Raw genomic sequence first — 8,693 nt, forward strand, 5'->3', positions numbered from 1 at the left:
AATGTGCCAATAAAAGAATTTAATACAAAAAAAAATAGAGTGAAGAAGAGGAGATAGTTCAAATTCTGCCTGAAAGTAAGGTTTTTCAATTGGAGCCTAGTAGTATATTTGTTGAATTTAGTGTGACAAACATTTATTGAACACTTATGATGTGCTTCAGTGATGGCAAACCTACAGCACGTGTACCACAGCAAGCTGTTTATTATCATTGAAAGGTCTAAATATATTGCCATCTCTGTCTGGGTATTGTGGGAGAATAACAGACCAAAGCTTCTTCCTTCAAGAGATGTTTTTGGTTGCCTCCCCTACTCCAGTAGTAGGCATTGAACTCATATCCTTGCACATATGAGGCAAGTGCTCCACAAATCAGTTATACCAAGAGATGATAATTTAATGAAAGAAAATGTTCTGATATGATCAATCATATAGTTAAATTTGTAGAGTTGATTTGCTGCTTACAAATGCCTTCTTACTAGTTAATGTCAATATCTATTTCTTACTACCTTTAGGGTTGTGCTGCATAGAAGTTTAGTGGTTCTATTCATTTCCTTTGGATATGATTCTATGCATAGTGGTTAGAAGGTAGGAGAATAGGGTAAAGTAGAAGGGCTAAGCTGATAAATCTTTAAGTGGATTATTCTAAATTTGCCTAAGCAGCTTTGCTATTCTATGGGGCTGTTTGGTTTGGTTTGACTTTTTGATTTTTTTGAGACAGAGTCTCACTATGTGGTTCAGGCTGGCCTCAAACTTATGGCAATCTTCTTGCCTCACCCTCCTAAGTGCTGGGATTATAGGTGTGTGCCACCACACCTGGCAATATTCTATGTTTGATATATTAGACTTCTTAAAATCATTTGGGGGAAGAAAACAGGCTCTGCAAAAAAAAAAATTATATGGCTAGATTATGCAAGAATAACAAACCATTCAGGCTTTATGTGTGGGACACTCAAATAAATGCTTTGTGGTCCTGTAGCAACCAGAAATTATCTCCCTGATTCAAAAAACCAATATTGAGGTAGTCTGTGGTTCAGATTTGAGACTAAAAAGGGTTGTTATACCACCCACTTGTACTCCAAGAAAAGGATCCTCTAAAAAAGAAATGAGTGAGCATTATAGAAACTGTCATTTTGTCAAAAAGGATTGACAAGATAGATCAGGCTGCTGCATCCCAGCTAGGGAGTAATCTAAGTTCCAGGAAGACTGTTCCTAAGCAACTTGATGCAAGGTCCCATTCTACTAATAATTCTTTCAAGGTGAATCAATGGGTAAGGATGAAATATGCTAATGGGGTCTATACTTATTTTCAGTTTTTTAAAGTCAACTTACAGAGTCAACAATTAATTATGAGCATCTGAGTCATTTGGGGGGGAAAGTTAAAAATTAAAACAAAAAATACGTAAGTTCTGTAAAGTAGAGAATGAAATTTCCATACAAGGAGTGATGAATTATGCAGACAGCATTCCTGAGCAAAAGCTTTGGGGCCACTTGTTTTGGGTTTGAGATTTTTAAGTGGAAAAAAGTGTCAGTTGGTGCTAGAGAATATTCCCCCACAAAACTTGTCATTCTGTCATATGATACAATATGGGCAGCAAAGGATATGAAGGATTGCACTGAAATGACTCTTCTCATTGATGCTAACTGGGCTCTTTTAGCCTAATTGGTAACAGAAAGAACCCTTGTCTGCAGAAAACATCTACTGATCTGAGAACTTCGTTTTCAGTTTCTACTTTCTGAGAAAGCAGAAGGGAAGTCAGCTTTGCCCCAAAGTTGCCTGCTGTATAGACTCAAGCCCCCACCACTGTGATCACTTCACAATGTACTGTGAGCTAGTTTTGTTTCTGCCAGTGATTAGTCTCAAGTACTATATCTAAAAAACACCTATAATACTTCACCCCCAAAAGTGCAGGCCCTCTTCCAGTGAGCCAGGGTCAGCTCACTAACATGGCCATTGGTAGTAAACTTCTCAAAACTACAAAAGTCTGGAGTTGTAGCTAGCTCTTCTCTCCTTTTCCTATTCCCCAACCCTCTTCCTTCGCTGTCCCCGACTCCCTATGTTTTTCATAGATACTAAGTGTTTTCTCTGGAATGTTTTAAGGTTAGGATTTAGGTCTGGGCAACCAGTTAAAAATATGAATTGTTACCATGAACTCTGAGTGGCCTTTCAGCTTTGCTGACAGAAATTTACTCCATAGAGACCACCCCCCCCCCAAAAAAATTAAGCAGGTAAGGTCATTTGGAGTTGAAACAAACATGCAGTTGGTGTGTTTGAAAATGAAATTATAATTAACCTACTGATGGTTGTGAGGTGTTACCTTGAACTCTGTGTGGCCTCTTGACACAGCGGCTGAACTTGCTTTATTGAATACCCAGAGACCTGAACAGGTGAAATCAGGATATGTCTGGGGCCAGTTGTACTTTTAGAAAGAAGATTATATCTCTTTAGTGCCAATTGCAAGAGAGTTGAGAATTAATTGAGCAGCACTAATCACAAAAAAACCCTGGGTTTTGACTATCCATGTCTTGAAAAGCACAACATTTGTTAAAACTGCTGAGGAAATGATTTTACTTGCCCACTTTGTAAACTGATTCCTGAAGTGAAGAATAGCCTATGACTATTACAGTTTGGAAATTATTTAGCATCTACATGTTTAGGAAACATTGTAATTACCAACTGAGAGCTGTGAAATGTTGCTTGAACTCTAAGTGATCCGCTTGAACTCTAAGTGGTCCCTCGACACATGGGTTGGATAACTCTATGGAACTATTCAGACTGTAGTAGGTAAAACCATACAGTAGTTAACTTAGCATTGTTAATGACAAGGAGAGGTGGTGGGGTCATTTGTGGTATAGAACGGATGAATCTCAGATAAACTTTAACTCTGTCTTTCCATAAAGTATTATTTGAAAATAAGTGTGAAGCTTACTGATTTAATCAGTAAAATTGAATGCTGTAATTACCAAGGGAGTTAAGTGACTATCATAAACAGTTTATTACCAATCACTTGTGACACCGTGTCACTACTTTAGACTGGGAAAAAAAACCCATTTCATGCTTTGTCAAATTGAATAAAAAAGAACTGCGTTATTCTGTTGCTGCTATCATCACAGCTCTTCTCTCCAATTATGAAATATTCCATGGCAAAGTCATATTTTATAAAAGCAAAACTTTTGGGTCCTTTCTTGTTTTGGCTAAGAACATCTATTGTTAGACTAAACAAACTGTTTAGTTTCACTTTGTGCTTTTGATGGGCTGGCTAAAATGAATGTTCTTGTTGGTCTAATAAACAAAGAATAATAATCCAAAGTGGGTTTACTACTTGGGTGAAATTACTCTATACATAAATTTAGAATTATCTAATTGTTCACATCTCTGCCTAGTTTAAGCATCACATGTATAAGTAACATTGAGGTTTTCCTATTTCAAAAAAAGTTTCACTTAGCTCACACATACAACAACTCTGCTTTGTCCTCCTTTAGCAGCATAAGCAGCACCCTATTGTATACTCTTGTATCTCTTATAGAACACTTTAGTGAAGAAGAAATTTCACAAGATCAGTGCATTCACAAGGTGCTAACCAGTAACTCAGGCTTCTTATCAAGTCAGTGTCTTCTACTGGGTTAGTGATTAAGGTTCAACATTGCTAACAGACCAGATGAATCTGTCTTTTGGAAGAAAATACTTTATATTTACCCATTGTATTTTATCTCAATCAATTCAAGAAGCTTAGAAATGGACTGTTGTGGTTTTAGTATATTTTTGTGCTATTTTTCTAACTAGCTTGGGATATCTGCCCAAATGTACAGAGTGTTGGGTAGTTTTATTTCCTTTACGTATTCTATCAATCTGATAGATAGTCTTCACTTACACAGTTATTCAGTTAGAAGTATTATACCTATCTCTGCCATTTCTACACCCTGCGAGGCTCTTCCTGTCCTAGCTTCAGGTGTTTGTCAGTCCCTGCCTGCCTTCTCTATGAAGTCTTCCTTCATTATCCCATTCCAAATTCTATACTCTAATGATATTATCAGTGCACTCATAATGATGGCTGATATATGACAAAACTGCACAGGTATCCACATTAATATCAACACTTACTATAAACTTTATCAGTGTTATTTTGCATATTTGTTTTGTCCCATTGCTTTTGCATAGTAAACCCCCCCAATACTTATTACTGTCAAAGTGTCCGTGCTAAATCCAAATTTGATTAATCATTTTTCTGCTTAAAACTCTTAACACCTCAGATGGCCAACCAACTCGTAACTCTCAAGGCACCCTCCTCAGGCAATACTGTAACATATAGGCAGACTCACTTAAGGATTCAGTGATAGGCAAGAAATCAAGAGGCTAGGACTTTAACTATTACTCCCAAGTAGTCTGAGCATTCTCTGTGACTCTTGCCTGCTTAATTGAAACTTTTGAGAGAATGCAGACCAGTATACAGAAAGTGCATATCTCAGCAAATCACAGGTGGTAGAATCTGCCCTTTACCTGCAAGGAAGGTCCTAAAGCCTTGACTACATGTACCTCCTTAGGTCCTTGTACCTTTTGGGTCACCTTGCCTGCTTTTCCAGCTGCATGTCTTACCATCCCCATGGTATACTCACATCAAATTTGTTACTATTCCCTGAAAGCAACATAGCAAAGCTTCTTCCTTCCTACAAGGCATTTAGTCCTATGGAAAACATTTACTCAGTTTTTAAAATTCAGGTCAGCCTACCCTAGGAGAAACTCTTCTGGTTTGAGTGGAAGTCATCATTGCTGTTGTATTTGGTCAGATCTGGAGTCCAAAGTAGCTCATATAGATGTAAGGGCAACTTGACTGTAACTAAGCCTGTAAGAGTCTTCAGTCTTATCTTGCACTTCCTCTTTAATCCAATGTGAGTTTCAGAAAATGAAACGTTTGCCTTAATTTTCTGCAATATTTTTGGTTAGTATGTTTTTGTTCGTTTGTTTTTGTATTTTGAGAGAAGGCTTGGCTGTGTGTTTGGAGCTGGCCTTGAATTCACTGTGTAGTGTAGGCTTACCTCAAACTCACAACAGTCCTCCTGCCTCGGCCTCCTGAGTCCTGGGATTACAGGTATGTGCCAGCATGCCCAGTTTGGCTAGTATCTCAATAGGAGGGAATTTATTAGTACTTTCACCTGATTTGTACCTTTAATCATTCTCCAGTAGGATCCAAGAAGTGACCAGTTCTATCAAAATTTAGTAGCAAAGAACAATGATATTAACATCCTATTCATACTAGGTGTAGGGCTTCCCCGTTAGCCAGCCCTGAAGCCCCCAAATCCAGAAGCACAACTTTTTTTTCTGGTGGGAGAAGATAATAAATGAATTAGTGAATCAACAAAGTAAATCCACATATGAATAACAAAAAAAACCCCTTAAAGTTTGATCTTGTATTTCTTTTCTTATCACCAAGACCATTTGTTTTATTCTCCAGGGCTCTCAAGCAGGTAGCAGAAGTAATTCAGAAGGAAATAGTGAACACTGCTATTTTATAGGCAAGGAAAACAAGGCATGCAACAGTTAAGTACTGTGTGGGTTGTTGTTGGGTAGGTTTAGGTAAAGATCAGTGAAGTGGTAAGAAAAGCACCCAGGTATCTTTGACAGATCAGCCCTTTTGCTAAACATCCAATTCTTCCACTCTGGGCAGCTTAACTTGGGCCACTGATCCCAAGGATTTTCTGAATGAATTATCATATTTGGATTTAATTCAGAAAAAGGATGTTTCCTGTACACACCAAACAGGCTACATACTGTATTCTTTTGCCTAGATGACAGGGAGAAAGAAACCTAACAGGAAATACATCTTTGCAAATTAGAAAGGTTGATGAGCTAAGTCCTGCAAACATTGGGCACTTATCCAAGGTGAACTTCTAGTGACCCTTTGGCACCTTGGCTTACCTCACTGCACTCACAGCCAGAAGCATACCAGGTGGATTCACTTTCTTACCCCCCTCATAAGGCAGCAGGACCTTGCCACACCCAGGCTCACATCTCCTCTCCTTTCCTGTTTTCCCTGACCTCAAGTCTGATAAACCTACAAGGTGATAATGTTATTGAGGTATAGGCTATAAACCATATCAGTAAGTATGTAGGTGGAGGAAGGGGAGGGAGGGGGAAAAAAGCAACAAGGCCAAACGGAGAGTTCAGCTTCACCCCTAGTTGACCTTGGCAGCATGTAGAGTAGAGGAGAAATTGCCAGGAACTTACAGCAATTTTTTTTTTAGTATTGTTTTGACTTGGCTTTGCTACTGAGCAACTTTTGGGGACTAGGGCGAAATATAGTTCATTGTGAACTGCAGGTGCAGTTTTGATCTTGAATCATAATGTGTTGTGATATATGTACAAATTCAGAAGTATTTGTCAAGATGAAAATTCCATTTTTCCCTATAGGTAGGTACTCAGGCTACTTTACATTATATAGTATTAGCAACAACCTCTCTCTTTCTTCTCTTCCTCTCCTTTAACCCTTGTTTCTCTCCTTTTCTTACTTCTTGCCTCCTCCCATAGACTTAACATTCTCAGTTATAAAATATCTCACTAGACAAACCAACTCTGACCTTCAAGGCATCCTCCTGAGGAGACATTTCATAACCTGGGCAGACTCAATCAAGGATTTAGTGATAGGCAAGAAATCCAAGAGACCTGGATTTGAACTGTTAGTCTCAAGTAGTCAGAACATTCACTCTGATCTTTGCCTGCTTAATCTAAACTTTTGAGAGAATGCAGACCAGTAGACAAGAAAGAGCATAGCCCAACAAATCAAAGGGGAAGAGTTTTAAAACCTTTGCTCTTGGCCTCAGTCATGTCACTCAATCCCTCCCACCATCTGCTCCCTCATTTTCTCAACATAATAGGAAACATGCCAAAGCACCTAACTGCTAAAATGATAGGCACTGTCTTTGGTCTGAGAGGTAAATATGGAAAAGTATTGCAGGAGCAGTTTTGCACTTGAGAACTGCTAACACATATTGCCTGAGTTGCTGATTTCTTCCCTCCAAACTGTTGTGTACACATAAAGATTAAGTGAGCACAGGTTTAAAATTTCAGCAAGAAACATAGATTCACTTAGAAATGCTTTATACCTTTTTTGCTAGGGAAGGAACCATCTACACTAGGCTTAGTATGTATAGTACAAAGTCAGTTTTGTTTTTATTTGTTTTTTTGATCACTGTGGTTATTAGAAATAGATAAGTGCTACTGATACTTTTTGGATAAAGTTACAGTAGTTTATAGAAAATACTGATGAGAAACAAATAGCTAAGAAAAGCAGTTTTATATTTTCAACAAACTTTTATAGTAATGAGTTCTGGAGAGTTTGGGTAGGAAGATGGAGAAGGGAAATGGGGGTTCAGATGGACTCCACTGGAGGTTTCTTCAAAGTCTATGGTTTAATGTGTATGAAAAGTTCACATTTGTTTAAATCTTTCATGCTGAACCCTTACTAATGTTTGAAGGAAAGTAATATATAAGGTGTGATCAAAATATACGGTGAATCGGGCTGGGGATTTAGCTCAGTGGTACCACCACCTGCCTCACAAGCACAAGGTCCTGAGTTTGATCCCCAGTACCAAAAAAAAATACGGTGAATGTTAAAATTTTACAGTAAAAGACACATTTCCATTAATCCTTCTCAAAATACTCCCCCCTCCCTTCAAACGCACTTATCCCATCATTCTTGCCACTTTGTGAAGCAGTTTTGGAAGTTCTTTTTCAGTCTTTATGAGTTGTAATTAAAATTATGGTGAATTCTGCTGCTAAGTGTCATTCAGGGAAAAAGCAAGCTCATAAAAACGTGGTTTGTTCTCATACACCTTATTCACCAGATCTGGTACCTTCTGGCTCTTCCCTAAAGTTAAAATGACTACAAAAGGTAAACATTCTGAATCATTTCAGAACATCAAGGCAACCATAACAGTGCAACTAAAGATGCTCACAAAAGATTTCCAGAAGTGATTCAGAAAGTGTCAAGAACAATAAGTACATCTGAAGCAAAGAATTAATGGCAATGTGTCTTTTGCTATAATAAACCTTTTATTTAAACTTTAATCATATGTTTTTGCTCACACTCTGTATAGTATTGACTCTATACAGAAGAGAAATGAGTTTTTGAGTAGACGAATGTTTTAGGACAATTTGTTGGCCTTTGTTTAGGATTCTGCTCTGATTGAAGGTGAGCTGCCCTGAGAAGATTCATACTGCTTTCAGGATGCTTAGAATGTTGAGCCACTACTATCACTTTCTGGTATCCTAGAATTCTGTCCACCCAGGGGTTTTAACTGTCCCCAACAGGCATTCTTACATTAGAACTTCTGGAACCTAAGCTTCTGGAGGGAGCAGTGCTCCAGAGTTGCCACCAGCTATGTCCCTGCGGTTCCATGAGCTTCTCACCTAGGCCTTGGCTCTGCTACAGTAGGACAGTGATGGGATAGGAAGCAGAGAGGCACATCCGGAGAGCTTTCTGTCCCTGATCACCACCTCACATCCTGTCCCTATTCATCCCTTCAACACCCCCCTCACTATTATAATAGGAATGTGCCATATTCCTCATATACATTGAATTAACAAATGAATGGTTAACTTTTAAAAAATTCAAGAAATGCTTCTTCATCCTTTACTGTTCTTTGAAGATACACAATGTATGTACTAGGCAATAATTAACTACTGTATTTATACTTTATCTCAG

The 8,693-nt window shown here is 38.3% G+C and overlaps 1 protein-coding gene across 9 annotated transcripts in view; it reads left to right on the forward strand.

The window, feature by feature from the left end:
* Exoc6b (exocyst complex component 6B) overlaps positions 1 to 8,693 on the forward strand; it is a 721,832-nt gene that overhangs the window by 615,530 nt on the left and 97,609 nt on the right. The gene's annotated exons all lie outside the window — the stretch shown is intronic.

Source organism: Heterocephalus glaber, unplaced genomic scaffold (assembly GCF_053883595.1).
Source record: "Heterocephalus glaber isolate CG9 unplaced genomic scaffold, H.glaber_assembly_v1.0 deba00001456, whole genome shotgun sequence".
In the NCBI taxonomy this organism is placed as follows: domain Eukaryota; kingdom Metazoa; phylum Chordata; class Mammalia; order Rodentia; family Bathyergidae; genus Heterocephalus; species Heterocephalus glaber.